We start from the raw sequence: 24659 nt of genomic DNA on the forward strand, positions 1-24659 counted from the left end.
TATGTCATGCTTTGTGAGAGTGCACGTGGCTCACTGTTCATAGTTACCATTTAATTGTGGTTGCACGGGTCATGGGAACACGGCCACAGTAGGACAGTAGGTGCTAAAGTAGAAGTTCTCACATTACGATCTATGGGAGTGTGTCTGGCTCACTGATCCTAGTTAACCCTTTAACATGCAGCATGCAGCTTGTGAGAACATGGCCACCGTAGTACGTTTCCTATCTTACCCTACATTTGAGGGGCCTTGTACTCAGGTTCACTTTTGAAACAAATGCGCATACAATCATTCACACAAATAATGTCCATATGTAGAAAAACCTTTGTACACAAGCAATATAATATCTGAATAGGACTCAGGTGACAAGAACTCTGGGACGTTTTGTTATCCTAGTGCACCTGATATCCTTTGTATGGGTATAAAGTCTCCTAGGAAAATATATTGCTGGGTTCTTGGTCCCTGAGATGTTGCCATAGCAGTGTTTTAGCTACCAGAAAGAGGGGGAGCAAGAGAAAGAGGAGGAAAGGAGAGAGGGGGCACCAGAAATGGGGAAGAGAATGGGAAGAGAGGGAAATGTTCCTCCCTGCTGCTATTATCAGTGAACAGCCAAACTGATCAGTGGGTGGGTTTGTGAGGGGGAAGTTACTCTAGCCTCAATTAAAACCCAAGCCAGAGCAGAAACCAGAGGCTGTAATACTTATCGTGCATTTCAGACATGCCTTACAAATGGCTGAAGTTAGTAATATGAAACTAGGGAAAACAAACTTCAGGAATATCACTATACCAAAAGACCATGGCCAGTCTATACCACATATCAATCACTGACCCCAATACATATTCTCATATAAGTGGGGCACATGGTGTTGTCAACAGAAAGCAAAACTGGACAAGGAACAATCCACCAAGAGTACACAGCTCTAGGTAAGTCAAGTAAGTGTCAGTCTGTGTCAGCAAAGTCAACTTTTAGAATACATAACAAGCTTTTCAGTATCTTTAAGTGGTACTAATGACATAAATTCAGCAGGGGGGACTTAGCTCTTTTGCAGTGGCAAAAATAACTGAAGACTCTTTCTGGTAGTCCCAACAAAGTTCTTGACATGGATATTCTAACTTGTTCATTAAGTGCAAAGGAAAGATTTGTTGGCTGACATAATGAAAAGCCATTCCCTTATCACTTGCTCAGTTTCCACCTTGAAGGGACATGTTAAAAATAACTTTTCATTAACCTGAATGGTTTTTACTTAGTTTCAAACCATTTTTCTTCTTCTCTGACATGTAACATTTATTGTTTCGATGGAAGACGACAACATCCTTTGGGCTTGGCAGTTGTATGATAATTAACATGGCTTGTCATTCATAAAAAGCAGTGCTGCCCTCGCTTTTCATTAAATGTTGGCAAAGACCTTTATTTCTTGATTTAACATATTAATGCGTCCAGAGTACATGGAAAAACTAAATTCCCATGGCAGGCTGGGAATGTACTCATGAATAGTCATAGGAGCTTCCTGCTTGAAAGAACAGAACTAGATCCTTGAGCTTATTTCTAGCGTGACCTGCTGGCTATTTCAATGAAGCATCAATGCACAAATAAATCTCACTGTGAGACACTGCATCTTGCAGTGGCAAGAAGTAATCTGAGAGTACTATATTCCCAGCCTGCCATCATGCCTGTTCAGATGTCATCAGAAACTTGGTGGTGATGTTAGCACATCTTTAATGAAGTGCTATTTTATCTCATCAATAATGTGCTAGTGCTTAGAGGAGCCATAAAGTATATCACATCATCATCATCATCATCATCATCATCATCAAATATAATAAATTAACAACTTTATTTATTAGCCACCCCATAACAAATTGTTCTCTGGGTGGCTCATTATTTCATTAAAACATGAAAGAAAAAGTCATAACACATTAAATCACAACAGACCAAAAGGCGAAAAAAGAAAATACAAAATATAATTCAAAGCAATTTTAAAAACTCTTGTACAATAAGTTTAAAAACTCAAATTTGAAAATCAAAATTTAAAAGGCCTGAGTGAACAAAAATGTATTTACCTGGTATCAAGTTAACCCCTGCTAACTTGGCAAAGAGGCACCTTTTAATGTGGTGATTCTCTTTATTTAGTAGGGGGAGAGCAACTGGCCCTATCCACCCCCAGCACAGTACCTCCAGTTACTGTTGCTCCTGGTGTCTATCTTATGTTTCTGTTTAGATTGTGAGCCCTTTGGGGACAGTATCCATCTTATTTATTTATTTATTATTTCTCTATGTAAACCAACCACCCTCATCCATTTTTGGAAGGGAAATCGAATGAATGAATGAATGAATGAATGAATGTCTAAAAGAACAAAGTGATGAAGCCAGGTGAACCTCACTAGGGAGGTTTAAGGCTGTGGGCATGGCTTCACAGCTCCAGGAAATCACTCATAAGGGTGGTGGGGTGTGTGTGTTTCTACAGGTCCAGCATGTCCAGCACACCACCGTTGCTGCAAGGACTGCTGACTTCAAGCAGTGCTCCCTGGTAGTGCTGCTGACCTTTTAATTATAAGAGCAGCAGGACCTGGTGTGCCTGTTGGCAGGCAGAGGAAGCAGGAAGTGTGCAGGGAGGGATGTGGCATTCAGTCAGTCAGCATACCATGGAGCGCTGGGTAAGCTCTAGAGCACAACCATTGTTGGTGCTGCTCCAAGCTGGCCTCTCACTGGTCACATAACCTGTAACCACAACTATAGCGGCGGATGCATGCATTCAACACTTCCCAACTTTGCCTAAGTTCACTTTTTATTATTTTATTTATTTAAAATATTTCTATACCACCCAAAACTTGTGTCTCTGGCAGTTCACAATTAAAATAATGTAAAACATCAAATAAATTAACAATTAAAATCATTTAACACATTAAAAACATTTTAAACTCCATTTTACAAAATTTAAAACTATGAATCTAATTAAAAGCCTGGGTGAATAAATGTGTCTTCAGTGCCTTTTAAAAAGCTGTCAGAAATGGGGAGGTGCTTATTTCAACAGGGAGCACATTCCAAAGTCCAGGGGCAGCAACAGAGAAGGCCTGTTCCCAAGTAGCCGCCAAACGAGTTGGCAGCAACTGCAGATGAACCTCTCTAGATGCGGTGGAGCTCATGGCGAAGAAGATGTTCACTTAAATACTCAGGGCCTAAGCTGTTTAGGGCTTTATAGGTAATAACCAGCACTTTGTGTTTTGCCTGGAAATGTATCAGCAGGCAGTGTAGTACTTTTAAGATAGGGGTGATATTGTCTCTCCTAGATGTCCCAGAAACCAACCTGGCCACCGCATTCTGGACCAACTGCAGTTTCCAGACTACATACAAAGGCAGCCCCACATTGCAGTAATCCAGCCTAGAGGTTACTAGCATGTGTACCACCGTTTTAAGGTCGTTTATCTCAAGAACGGACGCAACTGGTGTATCGGCCGAAGCCGATAAAATGCACCTCTGGTCACCGCCTCAACCTGGACACCAGGGAGAGGTTCGGATTCAGAATCCAGTTTGGATCCTGCATTCTATACTTTTGCATTCTATACCCCCATATACCCTTGATGAAAATTTTGAACTGTATTCCTGTTTCCTCATTTTTCCAATATGCCAAAAATTGATACTGGAACCAAACTGCTCCCTCTATACAAGCTAATTCTCCAGACTAAGCCAAAAGCACGTTTAGAGCATCTAGCCAGCACTTTGGATCAGTTCTGGTAACAATAGTGCATCTTCTCTTTAGTGTTCTTGATTGACAAATCCTGAGATTCCATTTAGTAGGGCAAGCCCACATGTGAGGCCAGTGTCGGAGGGCTGTGGGCCACCTCCAGCCTCAAAGGCAGGATGCCTCTGAGTACCAGTTGCAGGGGAGTAACAGCAGGAGAGAGGGCATGCCCTCAACTCCTTCCTGTGGCTTCCAGCGGCATCTGGTGGGCCACTGTGCGAAACAGGATGTGTGTCTAGATGGGTCTTGAGCCTGATCCAGCAGGGCTGTTCTTATGTTCTTTTGAGGTAAAGTTTGTGGCTTAATGTTGAAGATAATTCTTTGTTCATAATAGATAATTCTATTTTGGAGCAGGGTAAAAAATGCAAGGTGGTAGACAGTGAATGAATTCCATTTAATACTAAAATTGAAATAAATTGATCTGAATTACAAAAGCAAATTGAACTAGAAAATTATTATGACTTCTAAATCTGTGACTATAGAAATTCAAGACTATATTACAGGTAGCATCTGCACTGATGCTCATGGTAGGAGTCTTTGTGACTGTGGTTCTCCACATTGCTCTACTACTGCTAGCAGAAGAACCTTCTTAGGGACATATACAAACTTGTGGCAGAGATAGTGCAGTGTATTGCACCATGTTGCATAATTGCTAGCAAAAAAAACCCCAATCTGCTCAGGCACATATATGATCATGTGGAAGAGATAGTGCAAAGTGTTGTGCCTCAATTAGCCTTGTCCCATGGTGCACTCTTGTTAGTGCCACATCTTCCATTAGGGCAAAAACCAGTCTGGAACAGAGGTTATCCATATGAACTATGCACTGCATCCTTAAGACAATGCACAACTAGTCTGGATGCCATCCCTTATAACTTGCAAGAGGAGAACAACTATGATCAAATACTAGAATATGCTTAACTATTTTCTGTAGTAGGAATGAGAAGACCTAGTGAAAGGGAGAGCAACTTTTATGGCAGGTAATGCACATATGTGTGGTAAGGACTATAAAGCTGTGTTATAGGAAAAGTGCATGAAAGCATGAAACCCCAAAATAGATACTGACAAATGTATAAGAACAAAAGAATGTGCTGCTTGCTGGGTGGCATGGAGACTAGTTGTGATCCATGAAGGATAGGCCCTCTGCTCAGGCATCTCCAGCCAACCTTCATGCCCAGAATAGTCCCTGATATTGGAAGAGTTAATGCTGCTTAGATATTAACTTTCAAACATCAGAGAGTGTTGTTGTTGTTTAAATAAACATAGATATTTGAATCCATGACTAGGCTTTTCAGATGTGTGTCAGTTCATGACACCTGACTACTACAACAACTACAACTACAAATATTTATAGACTGCTCTTCAACAACATTCTCAAAGCGGTTTACATAGAGAAATAAATAATACATAAATAAGATGGCTCCTTGTCCCCAAAGGACACACAATCTATAAAAATAAACATAAAGTAGACACCAGCAACACCCACTGGAGGAATGCTGTGCTGGGTTTGGATAGGGCCAGTTGCTTCCCCCCCCCAGCTAATTGTAAGAGAATCACCACTTTAAAAGGTGTCTCTTTGCTCAGTGTGTCTCTTTGCTCAGCCTGAGACACATATTTGGGGAAAGCAGGGGGGGAAATGTAGACTCATCTGAGACAATTACTACTACTACAAATATTTATATACCGCTCTTCAACCAAATTTCTCAAAGCGGTTTACTTAGAAAAATAAATAATACATAAATAAGATAGTCCCCTGTCCCCAAAGGGCTCATAATCTACAAAGAAACTTAAGGTAGACACCAGCAACTGCCACTGGAGGGATGCTGTGCTGGGGTTGGATAGGGCCAATTGCTCTCCTCCTGCTAAATATAAGAGAATCACCACTTAAAAAAGGTGCCTCTTTGCTTGATTAGCTGGGCAGCATCTGCTGTACAGCCCTCATGTGTGTCTCCATGGTCTGACACCCTCATGAGAGAAGAGACATCATCACACATTATTAGCGATTCAGTCCAACACCCCTGTCCCCACAGATGGTTCTTCTTATGAGCTGTGAATGGGTATTCCCATAGCCTTGTACTCGCATGAGTGAGCGGTCCACTCAGGAACAGCAACCATCATCATCACAGATGTGGAATCCTTCCTTTCACTGGAAGCAATGCTGATCCTGCTGCCCAGCCCTTCCCGTGAGTAAGCTTAGGGACAGCACATGTTCCCCCAAGTAGAAGAGGCTTCTCTCCCCTTCCCCAACATAATTGTGCAAAAATTGAAGCAGAGCCATTCAAGAATTCTTGGTTACAGCTGACCTTTAAACCCATCCCCGGGTATGGCTGCCCTGCCATATGTTTCTGTCCCAGCACTCAAATGGGGTTGTCCTGCTTATGTTTCCAACTCTAGTGCATGTACTTGTGAACATACATCTTCATTTCTGGAGAGCAAAGCATGTAATTTCCATCTTGCCACCATGTCCCCTTTCTCTCCTGATTCCCAGGAGGGTGGGACAAAGGACAAAGTGGGAATAGGACATGCCCCTGTGTGAATTTCCCATTTGACAGCCTGACAAGCTTGGGATGGGATGTGGCAGAGTCGCTGTTGCCGGACAACTGCTTTGTTGGATCAGAGACTGGGATTGGGTGTGGCAAGTGCTCAGAGAGGTGGTCAGTGAGAAGCACAACAGGTATGGAGCAGGTGTGATTCTGGGTGGGTCTGCTCTACCATTTCCATGATTACGGTTCCAGAAACTGCACAAAACCATGGTTATGTAATGCTGCCGCTGAAAAACCTCAGGTTACGGCAGCGAATCTCACTACAAACCGATGGTACAAATTTGAGTTTGGTGAGGCAAACTTCAAGTCGCTTATGCCATGATACCGCAGTTGCACACATTTGGACGTTCACTAATTCAAACTCTGCCCCTTTTAACTGCAGTTTTGCGTTACATATGAATGTGGCCTTAGTGTCGACTTATCTGTATATCTTCTTTTCTCTACATTTGTGTACACAATAGCATTATAATCATTCTATAGCAGGACACACCAGTGAAGGTCAGTGAATATTCCATTTAATGTGCCTCCAGAAGAACATCTACTATGAAAAATATAGCATATTGTATTTTTTTTGTACTATTTACTGTTCTTTTGTCCTGGCTAAATTAAGCGGATCAGCGGATAGATACAATGTTAAAATGTGATAAAATTACATTGTGCTGAATTCCTTACCTGTGTCTTTTTCAAAAGAACTAGGTGTTAGGAATGAGCAGCAGCTAAGTATAAAATAGTGATGCTGTGGCAGAATGTGCTGACAATATTAGGTGCAGAGGAAATTTAGCTATTTGCCACTCTGATTCAGCAACTGTTGTACAATCATGATAAATAGCTAAAGCACTGTCCACCATTTCCCCCCATATATCTTCTTGATTGTATTGAGGTTTGGCTACCCCATTGTGGTTTAGATGTATAATGTACTGACTCACTGGAGAACAAATAGCTGTTATGATGATAAATAATGGGTCTTTAGTTCTGCTAATATGATCAATGACTAAAGTCTTGGTAGTGAATACCTATATTAATTGACACTTATTGATCTTGTATGAAAGGCCTACATTACTTGAGGTCTTTCCAACAATGGTACGATTTGTCTTGTCATCGGGAAGAAATAGGACAAAGGCAATTCTTCAGCATAGAAAGTACAGCATAGACATACTAATGACAAAGAACAAAAGAGAACTTGAGCACTTGAGTAAAAGTAATACACTTCTAATAATTACAAATAGAGAACTTGAGCACAAGTAATACACTTCAAATAATTACAAATACTGATCACAAATAAAATTGATAGAGTTCTTTGTGAGTTGAGGATTATGGTTAATTTAACTTGTATTGCTGCATTACCGAATACAGATCAGTTTAGGATTCTGTTGCACCATATTGATGGATGGCCCATTGTGTCTGTCAAAAATATGTCCCTTGCAGGGCTGAAGGCACAGTGGGCTTCAGAGCAAAGGGCGAATGATGAAAATTGTCCTTTCCACCCAGCACCAGTGCAACATTAGCAGCATGAGCACTGCATAAGTCTGTATGTCAGTCCAGACATGCCCGTCCAGTCATTACATTATTGCAAGTTGAAGAGTATTTGTGATGGTCTTTGGTTCACAAATGGTTTAAACCACAGCTCCTGGATTAAATTTGTTGAGACCCATTCATTTCAATGTATGTATGAATCTAGGAACTGATTTGGCTGGTTCAGTTTGAATCTGAACTGGATTTGCCCTGGGTGGGTCCTGCTCTGTGTCCACCCAAACTGAGTCTGGTACAGTTCGACCACCAAACCGGGCCAAACCTGTTCAGGAGATATACTTTTAAAGAGGAATCTGGTGAGCATTCCCCTTTACAAGTATGGGGTGGAGGACCCTTTCAGGGGTAAGGGGCAGCCAGGCGGGGGTGCCTGCTTACTTGGCCAGTGCGGTTGCCAGCTCAGTAAAAGAGGGGGGGAGCACGGTGCTTGAAGCCGCTGGGAAGGCAAGAGGTGGTGCTGACTGCTATACTGGCCCCATAAGAAGCTTACTTACTCGCTTGCTGCCCCTGCCCAGCATGCTTATCATGCCGAACTGGTTTGCCCGAACCAGGCCAGGTTTGGTTCGATCATGGACTGAGCCACACCCAGATCGGTCTCTGATCAAACCGACGAGGTGAACCAGTTCGGCACGAACCATTAATGCAAATCCCTAACAGGAACTCCTAGAGTAATTTTTCTGGAGGTGCACTCCCTTCATACATAGAGAGGTCATAGAGAGATGTACATATCAGGCGCTATAATCAGGCAGTAGGTGTACATATCAGGAGGTATAAAAATATGCAATAAATGCATAAATAAATGTTGGTACCAAAGATTTTAGAGGCAAATATGCAGTCTCTGAAATCCAGCCCTGCAATCTCTTCTTAACAGATTTGGTTATATTCTGCTTGCTATGCAAAAATGTCTTTTTCTAATGTCTAATATAACCATAACACTTGTTGCAAAATATTACTGAAATTACTGGAGATGTAAAGAATATAGGCCTATAATATATGTACTGAATATGTGTGTTCCACTCATAAGAGACCTGAAACACGGAAGCACTACTCAAGGTTTTATAACAATTGTTGAAGTAGTCACCATGAATTGATTGATTTAGAAGTGCTCTTCAGAATACTTTTATTAAAGTATAATAGACTGTGTACCTACAAAAATGAAAGTCAAGGATATTTCGACAGATAAGCACATGTTAAAATGAGTCAAAAGTACAGCTGTGAAATTGTTGTGAACATGAATTTCCAGTGACATTTTAAGACATGCAACAAGCCATTTATTTTGACGCTGAATCAAATATGTTTGCTGACTAAACCTTCACATCTAAAACCATAGGATTTTAATTATATTCAATTTAAAAGCTCATTAGATTTAATCATAATTTCAAATCAGCCCATTCTGTTAGTTTTAAATGTATACAAGTTATGGTGCTTTCAAGTAAACTGAACTATGGCACAAGATGCATTTTAATTCATTCATATTGTTATTTATAGACTCTGTTCACTTGAAACAGGTGGCAAAATATTTTTGTTGTTCAGTTACATTGATAGAACCTTTTTCTGCTAGGAATTAAAAATGTGGGAGGGGGTGAGATTCATCCATGTTTATTTTTGTAATAAAAAATGAATGAATATAAAGCTTGAAAACATCCCCCTTTGTCCACAGGGATTTCACAGTACAATAGTGTACAATTTAAGTGATGTTTTAATAGTGATATTTTGATAACTATGTTTTCAAAATGGTTATCTGAATAAATGAAGTATATTGATTGACAGCTGTATAGTATCTCTGCTTTTGATATTTTTTTCCTTAGATTACAAAATAATTGGACTTCACTCATATAGCATTTCAGAATGATTGAAGTGCTTCACATTCACACCACTTTTTGTAATCCACACAACAATGCATGCCTCGGTCCTGTGAGAGAGATGCAACCTTCACTGTCCACTTCATTAATCAGATTCCACACTGTCTTGAAGATACCATAAGTCCTTTCAGTGTTTCTTTGCCAAAGAGCCCATATCCCCTGCAGCTAAACTTGCAATGTACAAGAAAGGAGTGACACAATTCACTTCATAGCAACTTGGGGCTGTTAACCCAAGGTTTCTTGAGGAAGAGCTAGAGGCCGGAATATGAAAATTCTGTTTCCCACCCAAATTATCAGCTAGTCAGTGCAGGTAAACCGTGTAATCCACCCATCTTATCTGCTGGACTGAGGAGAACAATGAGCTTTGTCTGACCATCCCTTTGGGGTTCACAAAGGAAGTTTTTTCTAGTCATTTGTGTGGGGATGGTGACAAAAAGGGTTGAACTTAGCTAAATAAGTGATGTACAGGGGTGGCAAGGTGGCTTCTTTTCTCTTCTGATTGGAGTTCAACCATATATTTTTTGGTCTTACCTGCATGTTCCTTTTCATGGGTGAGCCTGACATGTTTTAATTTGTTTACTTCCAGTTTGGCTATTGTTAATTGATTGTTTATCCTTTGTTGCAACTTTGGCAAGAGGACCAGATTCATACAGAAGATGCTAGTGATAAGTGAAACTGGGAAGGTGGCCAAGAGATCCTTTCTAAATATGTGCAGAACATTTTGGCCATGAAACATTTTGACTCAAACAGTGGGCCATTTCAAGTGTTTCGAGTTCAAAACACTATACCCTCTTTTTTAAAAATGGCCTGTTTTGAGCTCAGAACAGATCAACCCCATTTTGACTGAAACATTTTGATGCTTCAAGCATGATTTTGGAGGCCTGTTTTTCCCTTGTTGGTTGGTTTTATGGCATTGGCTTGTGATCAGCTTGCAATCTCCTTGCTACTTGGTTGGCTTGTTATCATACAAATCACATGTTTGATGGGCAACTGTGACCCAGTTGGCTGAGAGAGTGAGGGAGGAACACATTTTGGAGGGAGTTTCAAAATGTATTCAAAGGAACTGGGAGGCAGAGAGAGCCCTTAGGTCTCTCTTGAAATGGATACATCAGGAGAGGAGAAAGGAAGGTTTGATTTTGTGGTTTTCTTTTCTCAGCACTGAGTATAATATGCTCTGTTGTTGCTGCTTTAACTGTCTGGTTTTGCTAGATCTCAGATTGACCAAGGCAGAATGTGGGTGCCTGCCTTTCTTGAGTTGTGGTTTGTTTTATTTGTGAGATAGTGTTGTGGTGATAAATGGACAGTGGCAGCTCTCATATTTCTTGGTGTTTGCTGTGATGAGCTTCATGTCTGGCCTTGAGACTAACTTGTTCTTCACTCACTGCTCTGATCTGTTCCAGTGTTCCCTCTAACAGAGATTCCCAGATATTGTTGACTACAACTCCCATAATCCCCAAGCAAAGGCTATTGCAGCTGAGGATGCTGGGAGTTGTAAACAGCATCTGGGAATCCCTGTTAGAGGAAAAACTGCCCTATTCTGCAATCTGCATTGCAAGGTGTGCTCAGTCAAAATGTGGCTGAAGTTACTCTAGATGAGCTTATGGCCATGCTTGCTGCTAAGTATGCGTGCTGTTGTGGCAGCTGTTGCAATGCTAGGAAATAATGTAGGGAGTCATAATTGTGTGTGAAAGAGAAACTTGTGACAGTGATGTTACTGCAGCACAGGCACTGTGACTGGCAGTGGATTCTAGGTCAGTTATATGCGGCCATTTTTGAACTAAAAATGGCTCTGTATATAGAAATATATAGGTGTAGAAATTGAATAAATAATAATGAAAATAACAACAACAACAGTGTTTGAAATGTCTGTTCCATGTTTTGAGGGACAGATTCCCTTTTACTGTGTGCTTCTGCAATGTTTTTCCCCCAAGGCAGAGTTGCAAAATGCATGGCAAATTGCATTGCAAAACTTGTGTGCAGTGCACTTTGTGAGTGCAGCTTGCCCCAACCTTAGGGAACAATGGGGAACTCAAAACACCCCATTTCTCCCCATGGGTAGCTCATAGGGACACCAAAGTAAGTTGGCGGGTAGGGCATAATGGGTGCTACTTACCACCAAACCCACAAAAGAAATGGGCAAGTGGGGAAAATTTTAACACTTTTTTAACCTTTCTCCCCAAACCCCATTGCCATTGAGGTGGCTGGGTGACTTATGTGGCCCTGGCCCCATGCACACCAGATCTTTGCCAGTACAGATGAGGGAAGGAGGGTGGGAGGTCATCGGCAGTAGGAGCCACCAAAAAATGTATCTGCGGACCACCACCCATGTTGCTACACCATTGTGTGTTATAGTAAAATGAGGCCATTTATGTCACTTTGAGAAACTTGGTCCCTTTTTGCACATTCAAGTTATGCAAGCCATGCCTTTGTTGTCATATGAATAATGATATGAGTTTGCATTGGATCAGGTGAAATGAGTTTGTACTATTTCAAATATAAAATGCAAGGTGGTAATCTAGGCATTATATGTGATTTAATTACCTAATGAATCACTCTGAGATAATTTCATCCAAATGGTTTTCTAAGCACACAATAGTCTTTTTAAAGCTTTCCTGGGTACTTTGGCCTCTATCAAAGCTTTTAAAAAACTAATTAGAATTTAATTAGATTCCATCTTTATTAAGACAACAGAATTTTGAAGAAACATGCCAGCTGTCAAGAGAAATTAGCTAATTCAGGAGGAGGAGGAGGAGGAGGAGGAGATGGAGGAGAAGGAGAAAACACATATCTCATGGAGTGCTTGCCCAACAGTTAATTCTTAGAATAGTTTCATTCAGTTTAGGGGAATTCTTTTTCTTTTTCCTAATTGCCCTTCAATTCCCGCCCCCCACCAATGAATTTCTTCATTACCTTTAATAATTGTGCCATGAATTCTTTAAAAAAGAAAAAAAAAACAATTGGAAACCTGGATTTGAAGCATTGGCATTGTGGATTATGAAAGATTTTGGATAGCATATAATGTGTTTATGCAGATTAGACCAATTCTCCAAGGAATCTGTGTTAAAAGAAATGTGGAGATAAAATTGAAAAGTCTCAGCAGCCAATCCAAATTAAATCTGAATTGCTTTCAAACTTCAAATGCACCTGCTTTGTTTTACTTTTCTGGAACTCTTGTTATCTGATGGGCTATCTAAGTAGTGCTGTTTTTCTTCAGTGTATTGTGCATTAAACATTGGACTTCTTTCCTCTTTGCAGGTGAAATGACTTTTGGATTTTCATTACTTGAGAAGATTAATGGTCTTTGCTCTTTATGTCTTTGCTGAATCTTTCTAACTAGACCATTTAGCTATGCAATTCACTTCTTTCCACTCTCCAAACCATTGTAAGAATTCTTACACGTTCATTGTAAAGGATCAGCATTCAGATCAGATATAGTTTAGCTTTCACATAGCAAAGAAGTTATTATTTTACTCTTTATTTGATAGTCCCAGTGTATTCATGTGTTTCACATGGCACTCTGCTCCACTAGCTCCAGTGGGAACCAATTGCCACTGCATCCTTTAGGAGAAAAGTCAAAATCTTAAGTAGGATAATGTATTTAATGCTTTGTTTATTTAACAAAGTAGCAAACAGCAAGCTTTTGAGTCCTACAGAGCTCCTCATTAGGCAAAAAGGAAAAGGTTGGGACAAAGGGGAAGAAGCATGTTGTAGGAATCCCAAAACTCCACAGTTTGTAAAATCTAAAGACGGAGTAGAGGGATGGAGTTTAGATTTTTTTTCTAAGAAAGCTTTCAAAGTGATTTGCTACAAAGACTTAGAAGAGGAAGAGGAATCCCTGTCTTCAAAAGAAGGAATCCCTTAAAAGAGATTATTCTTTCTGTGTATAAAAAGTGTTGGAAGTTAAAGGGCTTTGCGCTGTCTCTTGTCTCAGACAGTGGAGGACAGACTAGTGAGTTAGAGGGCTAGAGGGTCAAGACATTAGTCATCCCTTCTCTACTGCTCTGACACTATCCCTTTGGATATGTAGATTGCTAATCTCAGGGACTAACTTCCTTCCTCTCTTTCTTCCCTACTTGCCCTTCTACCTTGCAACATGGCAAGCCTCTCTCCCTGCACCATGTGTGCAGAGAAGATGCAGAATCCATCTGCATCCAGCTAGATAGATAGATTAGAGATCCTAACTCCTCACTTTCCTATCTAGAATCGAGTTCCTTAATAATTGCCTTATATATTGATTTGAAACTATGAATTGGCTCCAAGTTACTTTACTCTCAGCATACACACATGCCTAATTAAATTCCGCTGTGTTGTGCCTCTGTGCACTCTGCTATAATGAGAAAGGGATTCTCTCACCACAGAGAATTTCCATCAAAAAGAACCACAGGGGAGACACTAGCAACAGCCACTGAAGAGGTGCTGTGCTGGGCTTTGAAAGAACCAGTTGTTGTCTCCCTGCTTAATACTCACCACTTCGAAAGGTGCCTCTTTGCCCTATTAGGAGGGGCATTTGCAAAAGGAAATTAACCGTTCCAAGGCATACACTCAAGAAATTGGAGAGAAATGCGGTGGACTTTATATTTTCAAAACATTAGATACATTGTAGGTAATATACTTGATTGCAAGTCAACTGAAACCAAATTAGATATTTTACTTGGTACTGGAAGGCATTTCTCCTTTTAAAAGTAGAGTTCCATCATCTGGTACTAAAAGATAATCCTCCTTAGTAGAGGAGTGCACAGACTGTTTGATGCCAAACCAGTTTGCCTCGAACCACACCAGTTCAGTGGCTCGACCGTGAACCGAACCGGGGACAGTTCAGTATGTGATCAAACCAAACCAAGACCAGTTTGGTTCAGCATTGACCAGGCGGCTGGGTGGGTTGGCAAGAGAAGTAGGAAGGGTCTTACACAGCTAGAGCAGCTGCCAGTGCCACCACTCACTGCCACAGAGCAGCCCAAGCATGTGCGATGCTTTGTTAGCAAGTCACCCACATGGCAGTGGTGCAGTTCTGGCCACCGCAGAAGTGCAGAGGCCATTTGTATGGCATCCTTGCATGCATAGACACCATTTCTGTGGACACACAAATTGCCCCCATGCATTTGGGAGGCCCGAACCACACCACCACCATATGGGTGGCCTCCTAACAAAGCATAGCATGTGCTTGGGCTGCACTGGGAGGCGGAGTGACAGCACCAGAAGCTTTGACAGTCAGGTGAGATCCATACTACTTCTCTTGATGCCCCCTGGCCACCCCTTAGAGGTTGGATTCCCAGGACCCCCATCCCTTTACTTGTAAGGGAGAATCCTCACCGGATTCTCCTTTACAAGTCAGAGCTGCTCGAATCACAGAACCAGTTCAGTCAAATGGACCGGACTGGCTAATCAGTTTGACTGAACAAGTTCGGCAGCAAACAGTTCAGTTCAAATTCGATCCAAATTCAAGCTGAACCACAATTTTTTGTTCGTGCGCACCTCATTTGAACATTCCTCAGTTAAAAAGTATGATGTCTGAGCAATTTCAGCATTCTCTAAATCACCATATCTCTTGTTCTTCTGCTTTTTCCTCATCTCGGTCTTGAATGTAGCCTGAGTGTTTCTAGTGCTGGTCTGAGTAAACTTCCATACTTAGTTATATTTTATTTTTTAAAAGTACAGAACAGCTATTTTTGGCTTCCTTTGTCTAAATTAAGCCCTTAAATTGTGTGCACTGAAACCATTTCACACGTTTCGGAGGTGCACCCAAGTCTGCAACTCTCCCTTAAGCACCATCTTTAGTTTTTAAACTGCAGACTTTGGTGGTTCTGCTTCTTCCCCTTCATCTTTTTGCAGTTTACCTGATTGTAGTGGATTTAGCGGATTTAAGCCCAGCCTTTGTCTCAAGGCAAGCCCACGTGGGGGAAAGAAAAATGCTGATTCATTCCCTCTGTGTTTGTTCAATGAAGGCTGTTCCTTTAAACTTAAACTGGTAGAAAATACACTGCCACCACACCCTAACAGAGCTTAATCCCTCCCTGGATTTGGGTGATTGTCCAGGAGACTCTCATTCTCTTTACCAAATGAAAAAGTATAAAGACCCTTCCACGTGCAGCCTACACATGATGAGAAAACCTGGTAGTGATTTGCTGAGCATTCAGACTTGAGATGTGTTTGCACCAGAGTAAAAAACCTTTTTCCTGAGTCAAAAATCCACTCAGAGGAAGGCAAAGTACAAAGATCAAAAAGAGAAAAACTTTATTCTAAGTGCTACGGACTACTTCAGTCTGAGGCTCTCTCAGCTTTAGTTACAGGTAACAAAAACATTCAGTAATTTCAAGAATACTTCCAAGGAGCACTCCAGCTGGTATCTGGAGTGGCACACTTTAAAAATCATGTTTACTCAGCTGCAAGGATAATTCAAAAATCACCTTTAAAGCTTACAGAGCCTTTTGCAGTGCCTTGGATGGATAAATGGGCACAGGTTCAGCATTCATACATTACAGATAAAACACAATAGACCAGTTGTAAGGATTTGCATAGCACAAAAAGGAAAGCAATCTAATGTGCTCTAACTACAACCTATTCCCTGGCTAAGCCTTTCCGAAGCCAAAACCCTGGCTTCTTTCCTTGAACTCACCAAAGTCACAGCAGAGGATACAAGTTTCTTGGCTGTCCCTGGACCTGCAGGCAGATTTTGCTAAAGCTAAATCACTCATGGCTGCATGTCTCCTTGCTCTTCCCCAACCAGCTTCCAACAGAGAACAAAGAAAGCCTTCTCTTCCTGCTGCAAGGCCCTCTAGTTTCCACCCACTGTGTGCTGTGTGGCTGATCCCTAGAGGTCAATGCCCGTCAGTCAGGACAGGGTTCACTTCCAGTTAACTCTTTAGGGTAAAGGAAAAGCTGTTCCTGACTGATCATAACACTGATCAAGTGTTTTATACTTTCTACTTTTTGGTTGTTCCTAAATAAAGAATCAAACTACTTTGGGATATAGATATAGACATATGTTGTGAAAGTTATTTTGAGGAGCAATTGACAGAATTTTTCCTTCTGCTTAGGACAGCATTGTTCTGGAGAGAGCAGTTAGGAAGCAATCAGTCCCCGTCCTTTCCTTGCATTCTCAGATTAAAGGGAGTCAATTGGCACTGGCAAGACTGAGCTCATTAATGGCCAATAAGCTGGTTAGTTGCTATTCAGTAAGGCCACATTTTGCAGCTGCAGAAGAAGACTTGCAAGAAGAGAAACAATAATGGGGTGATGAGTGTCATCAGCTAGGCATCGCTCAAGTTCCTAAAATCATTTTAAATGTATGCTTGCTGTCTCAAAGGAACAGCTGTGCATTTATTTCCAAGTTTGGATGGCCTCTTGCTTTAGCAGATTAAGACTTAAACATGATCTGTTTTTGAAAGGAAAGCACTTCTTATAGGTTTACTACCAAATTCCAGAAATATCCAGAATCTGCCAATGAGTTCTGAACTGCATCCTCATATATTTTGGTGGACTCTTGGGGAGACGGAAAGATTCTAGAAAGCCCCCCTCAGTGAGCTGGGCCTCATTAAACTGGTATAAACTGGTGGTGGGGAATAGAAGAAGTAATGTTGGCAGGTCAGCAGGCCGTTCCAGGTGGAAGGGTAGTGAGAAACCGAATAGCTGTCTCCCCTTCCTGCTGTCCTGCCAGCTCTTTGACTCGAGGAGCACTACCAACAAGCCACTTAACCTTACCTTGCTCCTCTGAAATGCCAGGTCGGTCCAAAATAAACCTGAACTCATCCATGATTTGATCATGCATGAAGGGGCCAACCTGGTGTGTATTACCGAGACTTGGTTGGGGGAGGCTAGCGGCCCAGTCTGTTCGCAGCTTCTTCCTCCAGAATATTCTGTAGAGGACCAGGTGAGGGGATGTGGGCGGGGAGTTGGAGTGGCTGTGGTCTATAAGGATAATATCTCCCTTACCAGGGTCCCTGTTAAGGCATCGGACTAAACTGAATGTGCGTACTTGAGTTTGGGGACCAGGGATAGATTGGGACTTTTGTTGGTGTACCGATCGCCCCGCTGCCCAACGGAATCCCTTACTGAGCTCATAGACTTGGTCGTGGAACTCGTGTTGGAGTCTCCCAGACTTTTGGTGCTGGGGGACTTCAATGTTCATTTTGGGGCCAATTTGTCCGGGGCAGCTCAGGAGTTGATAGCGGCCATGACAACTATGGGCCTATCCCAAGTGGTCTCTGGACCGATGCATACTGCAGGTCACACACTTGATTTGGTCTTTTACTCCGACCAGGGTGGTGTTGCGTGGGTGAGGACTCCTATGATCTCCCCGTTGTCATGGACGGACCACCATCTGGTTAAGGTCGGACTTACAACCACTTCCCACCTCCGCAGGGGCGAGGGGCCCATTAGAATGGTCCGCCCGAAGAGGTTATTGGATCCGGTCGGATTCCAAGAAGCCTTGGAGGGATATAATGTTGGCTCTGCCGGTGATCCTGTTGATGCCCTGGTTGAGAATTGGAACAACTTGCTCACCAGGGCAGTAGACACGATTGCTCCTAAGCATCCCCTCCGACCTGCTTCAAAACTGGCCCCTTGGTATACGGAAGATCTACAGGGTCTGAAACGGCAAGGTAGGTGGCTGAAGTGAAAGTGGAGAAAGACTCAACTTGAATCTGATAGATTATGTCATAAAGATCTTAAAGATCACTTAAACCACTTAGATCATAAAGATCACTTAAAGATCTATGCTCAGGCAATACATGAGGCAAAGAGGCGGTTCTGTTTCTGCCCGTATTGCTTCTGCGAACTTGCGTCCGATGGAGCTGTTCAGGGTTGTGAGGGGACTAGTATCTGCCCCCGCTCATCTGAACCAGAATTTGGAGTCATCAGTTATCCGCTGCGATGTGTTTAAAGAATTTTTTGCAGATCAAATCTCTTGGATTCGGGCCGACTTAGACGTAGACTCCACAGTTAATTTGATATCTGAATTTAAGGTGTCCGACAACTCCTCTTATGTGGTTCGACTGGATCAGTTTCAGTTTGTGACTCCTGAGGATGTGGACAAGCTGCTTGGATCCATGAGCCCTACCACTTGTTTTCTTGAACCTTGTCCAACATGGCTTGTTCTATCTAGCAGGGAGGCTATTGTAGGAGGCCTGGTGGAAATCATAAATGCTTCTCTGAGGGAAGGCAGGATGCCTCCTTGTCTCAAGGAGGCAATCATTAGACTTCTTTTAAAGAAGCCTACATTAGATCCCTCAGACTTGAGCAACTATAGGCCTGTCTCCAACCTCCAGTGGCTGGGCAAGGTAATTGAGAGTGTGGTGGCCTCTCAGCTCCAGGTGGTCTTGGAGGAAATTGATTATCTAGACCCATTTCAAACTGGCTTCCAGGTGGGCTATGGGGTGGAAACTGCCTTGGTCAGCCTGATGGATGATCTCCAGTTGGGAATTGACAGAGGAAGTGTCAGTCTAGCCAACTTTGAGATGAGAGTTGGCCTGCCTTGTGGCAGCATAAAAGACTTGTCACCTTAGCTAAGCAGGATCCACCCTGGTTGCCTATGAACACTGTAAGATATTCCCCTCAGGGGATGGAGCCACTCTGGGAAGAGCACCTAGGTTCCAAGTTCCCTCCCTGGCCTCTCCAAGGTAGGGCTGAGAGAGACTCCTGCCTGCAACCTTGGCTAAGCCGCTGCCAGCCGGTGAAGACAATGCTGAGCTAGATGGACCAATGGTCTGACTCAATATATGGCAGCTTCCTTTGTCCCTATGTTCCTATGTTCCTAAAGGTGACTCTGTTGGTCCTTTTGGACCTCTCGGCGGCTTTCGATACTATCGACCATGGGATCCTTCTGGAACGTCTGAGGGGTTTGGGGATGGGAGGCACTGTTTTACAGAGGTTTCTCTCCTATCTCTTGGACAGATTCCAGATGGTGTCAATTGGAGACTGTTGCTCTTCAAAATCTGAGCTTAAGTATGGTGTCCCTCAAGGCTCTATACTTTCTCAAATGCTTTTTAACATCTACATGAAACCGCTGGGAGAGATCATCAGGGGATATGGAGCTGGGTGTTACCAGTATGCTGATGACACCCAGATCTACTTCTCCATGTCAACTTCGTCAGGAGCTGGCATATCCTCCCTAAATGCCTGCCTGGAAGCAATAACGGGCTGGATGAGGGAGAATAAAATGAAGCTGAATCCAGATAAGATGGAGGTACTTATTGTGTGGGGTCAGAACTCCAGAGACAATTTTGACCTACCTGTTCCAAATGGGGTCACCCTTCCCCAAAAGGAACACATTCGCAGTCTGGGAGTACTTCTGGATCCACACCTCTCCCTGGTTTCTCAGTTTGAGGTGGTGGCCAGGGGTGCTTTCTATCAGCTTCGGCTGATACGTCAGCTGCGTCCATTTCTTGAGATCAATGACCTCAAAACAGTGGTACATCTGTTGTTAACCTCCAGACTGGACTTCTGTAATGCGCTCTATGTGGGGCTGCCTTTGTACGTAGTCCGGAAACTTTAGTTGGTTCAGAATGCAGCAGTCAGGTTGGTCTCTGGCAGAGGCGTAACTAGGGAAAATAGCACCTAGGGCAAGCACTGAAATTGCGCCCCTGTCCAAACAGGAATGATGGGACTTGTAGTCAACAATATCTGGAAATCCCTGTTAAAAGGAGCACTGTACCATCTAGACAAGGTTGGTGATCAAAACCTGAAAACATGAGCCATCTCTGTAAAAGACTTAGAACAACAGTCAGGAGTTATGCGAGAATTCCAAGTGTCATTTTCTCTGTCTCATCTCATTCTTTAAAAAACATGACTTTGTCCTAGAGGATCACCTGCCCAAATCGCTACTAGCAAAATAGGGGAAGAAGAAGGTGGTGGTGGTGTGTGTGTGTCTATAAACCCTTTGTCTTATGATGACTGTTGGCTCATGATGGGGTATATGTGCATTCACCACACTAGTGCTTACTTTGACACCAAGAGGGAGGAGGATACATTAGTTTGCCACATTAGACAGAGGAATTTGTAACAGGAGCAGACAGCCAAGTTCTGCCAGGGCCAAAACCAGCCCCTGCCAAACTAAGAAATCATTTTAATTTGCCCCTTCCTGTCACAAGCAGTCTGCTGTTCTTTTATTATTGACTCTAACTCTCAGATATCCCAGTCATGGATGGAAAATTCAGGGTCAATTTACAAGAGACACATTTTCTACATGGAAGTTTCTTCTGTGCAGGTGTTGAGCAGAAACCCATGTGTAGTGACCGCCAGGGGCATAGCAAGGTTGGAATGGGCCAAGATGAGATTTTAAAATGGGCCCCCAGCCCCTCAAAGTCCAGGGCCTCCACACACCCCAGGCCCCCAAGGATTTAAGTCTGATCTTTCAAAATAAGTATGCTTCCTGGAAATACATTTCACTGAATACACACATGCACACTTCACAGTATATAGTGATATACATTGAGTACTATATATTTGTGCTACTTTTAATGCCTAGAACACACTAGCAACGCTAAATATTAAAATGGCCCCCTCACTGCAGATTAGCAAAGGAGACTTTCAACCATGCAGGGTGAGCCTATCTTTGTTTTCTCAGAATTCTTGAACAAATTCAGTAAAGTTTGATTCCAGGAGGTTTTTCACACGAGGCTTTTAAAGCCCTATAACACACATCTCCTCTGGAATGTAGGTGCTGCATACACATGTTGGCCAGATTTACCCTGAAGTCCCTGCAAGTTATTGGGGAGCAGTTCACACACAAGAAAAATAAAATAAAATAAAATAAAATAAAAGCACAACACATGCTTCACAGTTCTCACTCAGACCTTCTGGGTTGCAAAACAACTTGAACGTAAGTGCATTTATGAATGAATGAATGAAAATAAATAAAATATACTTGTTCCAGAAGTTTTTGTAATTTTCTGCCATGAAACAAGCCACTTATAGGCCTTTTTAGATAGTTTTTGTTTTTAAAGCCAGCACATTTTCAGTCTGTTTTAAATTAAATATTCAGAGCCTTCTCAGTCTCGCCCCACCCCCCCCATATCAAAGCCCTATGGCAAGCAGAGTCCTATAGGGGTGGGGGGGAGCACAAAAAGGAATTCACAGCCTACCTGGCAAAAGCTGTGCTGGATGGTCTGGGCAGAGGGTCTGCAGCTGCTGCAGAGAACTCTGCCTGCTTCCTCCTTCCTGGCTTGCTTGGCCTGCCGAGTACAGGCTTCAAGGAGGCCTACTCGGAGGCCTCTCTTGAAGCCCCACCCACCCGCTGATCAGCTGAGAGGCAGGGAGAGAAGAGCTCTGCAGTTTGCAGACCTTGCCAATCCTAGGCCTCGCCGATCAGCCGGATCTGGAGGCAAGTGGCTGAGGGGCCCTGGGGGTGGGCAATGGGGTGGGGGTGGCAGGAACTGGTGTGGTGCCCCCACCTCAGTGGTGCCTAGGGCACATGCCCTGCCTGCCCCCCCAGTTCTGCCTATGGTCTCCGGGTCATTTCGTAGAGACAACATTACTCTCTTGCTGAGGGAGTTACACTGGCTGCCAATTGGTTTCAAGGCAGAATACAAAGAGCCTAAACAGCTTAGGCCCTGGGTATTTAAGAGAACACCTTCTTTCTTACATGCCCAACCGCCCACTGAGATCACTTGAGGAGGTCCGTCTCCAGTTACCACCAGCTCATCTGGAGGCCACACAGAGATGGGCCTTTCCAATTGCTGCTCCAAAATTGTGGAATGAACTCCCTGCTGAGATGTGATCCTCTCTGACTATTTTAAAGAAAACATCTGAACATCCACCTCTTCACCCAAGCTTTTTCACCTTTTAAAATTTGTAGTTTTAATTTTATACTGTTTTTAAATTGTTAAACTGTTTTAACCTTTCAAAAGGTTCTAAAGCCATCTTCTAAAGCCATCATCATATACCAGACTGTACAAAGTCTTTACTGTTTATATGGCACAGAAGTTAAGATTGGCACCTTAACTTGCAATTTCCATTCTTTTAAAAGCACAAGTGAAAATGTAAAGCAGCTTAACTGATTTTAAACAGAAGGTTTTTAGATTACTGAATGTTGAGTCATTTCAAAAATGAAAATCTGATTAGACACGATGGGGAAGAACTTACCCATCCACAAGGTAGAACTTCCTGGTGTTGAGCAACAAAATTTTTGTAAAACCTTCAACTAAAATAAAGACATACAATTAAATGAACTTAGTGGATTCAGTAATAGAGACAGTGTGATCCCACCTCATGATTATTCAGCAGTGTATAAGGACACAACAAGAAGGAGCAAATTTGTGTTCTCTTTAAATCTGTACTTCATTTTTTCTTTTTTCTTAAACACTCACACACAAACACACACACATGTAACAGTAATTAGAAATAAACGCTTTAACAACCGTGTCCAAAACTACAGATTATCTTCCCAGAAATTTCCCATAAATCTCACAGTTCTCCTGCTTGATTTAATTCTCATTCTCTCTCTCTCTCTCTCTCTCTCTCTCTCACACACACACACACACTACAGCCATTCACACAGACGCATATACTGCAGCAGCCATTAACACTCAGACACACAGTGCAGCCATCCACATACACAGAGAGCACACACACACCACACACACTGCAGTCTAGAAAAGCCCAGAGGAGCCCTCTGCAGCCTACCAAATGGAGCACGTGCCAGTATAATATTGGCTTTCCTGATCTTACAAATTTGGGCTCATTTGTATTTTTCTTTAGTGACCTACCATTCCTTCAATTTCCTGAAAGTATCATCATCATCATCATCATCATCATCATCAATATCAATTCAGCTCATTGCACTTTTGGGCAATATATTGACTTTTTTAGATGTTTTCTATTTTTCTTTCTGATTTGCATTGTTTGTGACTGTGCCCTTGTTAACCCCTCCTTCAAAACCTCTCACATGTTTTGTGCATCATTCCCCATTAGTTTAGTGAAATCCTACTTAGTGCTTCTCTTAGCTTATTAAAAACTATGCTTGCTTCTAGCTTTCCATAATATCAAGAATTCCATCATACATGGCCACTTTCTCCAAATGTTCCTGTACTTTAACCTGATTGACCAATTCTTCCATATTGCTGAGGAAAGCTATCTTAGTGTGTCTGCTCTTGCTCAAGGATGGAAAGGCTATTGCTGCTTAATGCTTGTGAGAACATTGGGGAAAGTAGGAAGAGGATAGTGGCTAATCCACCCACACTGTTGCTGGCACATAGTGAAGTGCTGGCAGTTCTTCACTTTTGTGCAAGAGCACAGATACTTCAAGTAGTACTCTTCACCTTGCACTCTGGAGGGCTGGAAGCTGTATAGACTTGGGAAAGTATGAAGTAATAAACAGCAGTAAGAGACACAGAGCAGAAGAGATAGAGGAAACAAGTGGACCAAAGCCACCCGAGGACAATCTGGCATTAGCATGTATCTGCCATCTTTATAAGCACATTTTCATCTCACTAATTTAGTGATGTCTAAAGTCTTGAATATGATTTTACTTCAGAAGTTCACATCAGTAATTCTGGATGATAAGCAAGGAACAATTTTAAAATCTACATATTTTATATTGTGAAATGTTACCTTGAACATTCGCGATTACTGTACTGGAAATATTTTTCTTCCAAAAAACTGGGAAATGCTTTTACAAAATCACTAAAAATATCTTGAATCCACTTATTCTTACATCAAGAAGACGGTGAGACTATGCACATGAGCAGCCAAACCCAGGCTAGAGCAGCCCAACCCGATCCCAATCCCAATCCCGGCTCTGCCCTCGTGGATAGCCCAGCTTTTAACCCCTGCCTGTAGCCAGGGTTAATGGCATGAGCACACCCTTAATCCCAGTGCTGAGGTTGTGTGTATGCTCAGGCTGCATGCAAAGTTGCTAGAGTGCCCAACTCCCAGGGGAATCACCCAGTGCACCACACACATCACCTGTTCCATGCTCATCAACCACTCATCACCCAGTGCACATGCTTGCCACCCGGTGGGTTTCCCCCAATGCACTGCACTCATCACCCAGTGCTCAA

Source organism: Hemicordylus capensis, chromosome 4 (genome assembly GCF_027244095.1).
Source record: "Hemicordylus capensis ecotype Gifberg chromosome 4, rHemCap1.1.pri, whole genome shotgun sequence".
In the NCBI taxonomy this organism is placed as follows: Eukaryota; Metazoa; Chordata; class Lepidosauria; order Squamata; family Cordylidae; genus Hemicordylus; species Hemicordylus capensis.